Here is a 2753-nt window from a genome sequence, read left to right on the forward strand (position 1 = left end):
CCTTCCGTAGAGCAAAATCCTGAAGGTCGGGGTTGCGCACAAGTCGACCCCCTTCCGTAGGGCAAAATCCTGAAGGTCGGGGTCGCGCAAGGGTCGACATGGGTCGAGGTGGACTATCATGCGAAACCACTTTTTTCGGTCCCTACGGTGCCCCTAGATGATGAAAAGTACAATCCGAGGTTGATTACGAACACTTTTGTGCACCCCCTTCCGTAGAGCAAAATCCTGAAGGTCGGGGTTGCGCACAAGTCGACCCCCTTCCGTAGAGCAAAATCCTGAAGGTCGGGGTCGCGCAAGGGTCGACATGGGTCGAGGTGGACTATCATGCGAAACCACTTTTTTCGGTCCCTACGGTGCCCCTAGATGATGAAAAGTACAATCCGAGGTTGATTACGAACACTTTTGTGCACCCCCTTCCGTAGAGCAAAATCCTGAAGGTCGGGGTTGCGCACAAGTCGACCCCCTTCCGTAGAGCAAAATCCTGAAGGTCGGGGTCGCGCAAGGGTCGACATGGGTCGAGGTGGACTATCATGCGAAACCACTTTTTTCGGTCCCTACGGTGCCCCTAGATGATGAAAAGTACAATCCGAGGTTGATTACGAACACTTTTGTGCACCCCCTTCCGTAGAGCAAAATCCTGAAGGTCGGGGTTGCGCACAAGTAGACCCCCTTCCGTAGAGCAAAATCCTGAAGGTCGGGGTCGCGCAAGGGTCGACATGGGTCGAGGTGGACTATCATGCGAAACCACTTTTTTCGGTCCCTACGGTGCCCCTAGATGATGAAAAGTACAATCCGAGGTTGATTACGAACACTTTTGTGCACCCCCTTCCGTAGAGCAAAAGCCTGAAGGTCGGGGTTGCGCACAAGTCGACCCCCTTCCGTAGAGCAAAATCCTGAAGGTCGGGGTCGCGCAAGGGTCGACATGGGTCGAGGTGGACTATCATGCGAAACCACTTTTTTCGGTCCCTACGGTGCCCCTAGATGATGAAAAGTACAATCCGAGGTTGATTACGAACACTTTTGTGCACCCCCTTCCGTAGAGCAAAATCCTGAAGGTCGGGGTTGCGCACAAGTAGACCCCCTTCCGTAGAGCAAAATCCTGAAGGTCGGGGTCGCACAAGTGTGCACCCCCTTCCGTAGAGCAAAATCCTGAAGGTCGGGGTCGCGCAAGGGTCGACATGGGTCGAGGTGGACTATCATGCGAAACCACTTTTTTCGGTCCCTACGGTGCCCCTAGATGATGAAAAGTACAATCCGAGGTTGATTACGAACACTTTTGTGCACCCCCTTCCGTAGAGCAAAATCCTGAAGGTCGGGGTCGCGCAAGGGTCGACATGGGTCGAGGTGGACTATCATGCGAAACCACTTTTTTCGGTCCCTACGGTGCCCCTAGATGATGAAAAGTACAATCCGAGGTTGATTACGAACACTTTTGTGCACCCCCTTCCGTAGAGCAAAATCCTGAAGGTCGGGGTCGCGCAAGGGTCGACATGGGTCGAGGTGGACTATCATGCGAAACCACTTTTTTCGGTCCCTACGGTGCCCCTAGATGATGAAAAGTACAATCCGAGGTTGATTACGAACACTTTTGTGCACCCCCAAAAATGGCCAAAATCCTGAAGGTCGGGTTCTCAGGGCGGTCGAGGCCCTCGGACGTGCACGAAAAACCGGTACCCACGCCGAGCTTCAGAATTTGGTCTCCAGAGACTAAGTCCCAACCGAAACTGGCAACCCACAAAAGTGTACCAAGGAGTGGTCGGATCGAGTTACAGTGTTCGAGAGTATTGACGAGGATGGTTATACGCAACTTTTTGCTAAAGGTGTCCAAGACCGTCAGACCCTTACTTACGGAGATATAAGACACGTGCGTGGTTGCTCGTGCCGAGCTTCAGAAATGTTGCTCCAGAGACAAAGTCCCAGAAAACCTTCGGACCCCAAAAACTCCCAGAAGGAGTCGTCGGATCGTTTCGCGATGTTCTAGTGAAATGTTCAACTCGACGAAATGCAACTTTTACCTAAAGGGGTCGAAGACCGTCAGACGCTTAGGTACGGAGATACGGGCATGGGTCGGTTTTCCCCATACAAAATACCCCATGGAAAACTGCAAAACCCCAAAACAGGTCGAAGGAGTGGTTGGATCGTTTCGTGGTGTTCTAGTGAAATGTTCCATTCGATAGGGCGCAACTTTTTGCTTAAGGTGTCCAAGACCGTCAGACCCTTACTTACGGAGATATAAGACACGTGCGTGGTTGCTCGTGCCGAGCTTCAGAAATGTTGCTCCAGAGACTAAGTCCCAGAAAACCTTCGGACCCCAAAAACTCCCAGAAGGAGTCGTCGGATCGTTTCGCGATGTTCTAGTGAAATGTTCAGCTCGACGGAATGCAACTTTTACCTAAAGGGGTCCAAGACCGTCAGACGCTTAGGTACGGAGATACGGGCATGGGTCGGTTTTCCCCATACAAAATACCCCATGGAAAACTGCAAAACCCCAAAACAGGTCGAAGGAGTGGTCGGATCGTTTCGTGGTGTTCTAGTGAAATGTTCCATTCGATAGGGCGCAACTTTTTGCTAAAGGTGTCCAAGACCGTCAGACACTTACTTACGGAGATATAAGACACGTGCGTGGTTGCTCGTGCCGAGCTTCAGAAATGTTGCTCCAGAGACTAAGTCCCAGAAAACCTTCCGACCCAAAAAACTCCCAGAAGGAGGCCTCGGATCGTTTCGCGATGTTCTAGTGAAATGTTCAGCTCGAC

The sequence above is a fragment of the Anopheles nili genome, assembly GCF_943737925.1.
Source record: "Anopheles nili chromosome X unlocalized genomic scaffold, idAnoNiliSN_F5_01 X_unloc_2, whole genome shotgun sequence".
In the NCBI taxonomy this organism is placed as follows: Eukaryota; Metazoa; Arthropoda; class Insecta; order Diptera; family Culicidae; genus Anopheles; species Anopheles nili.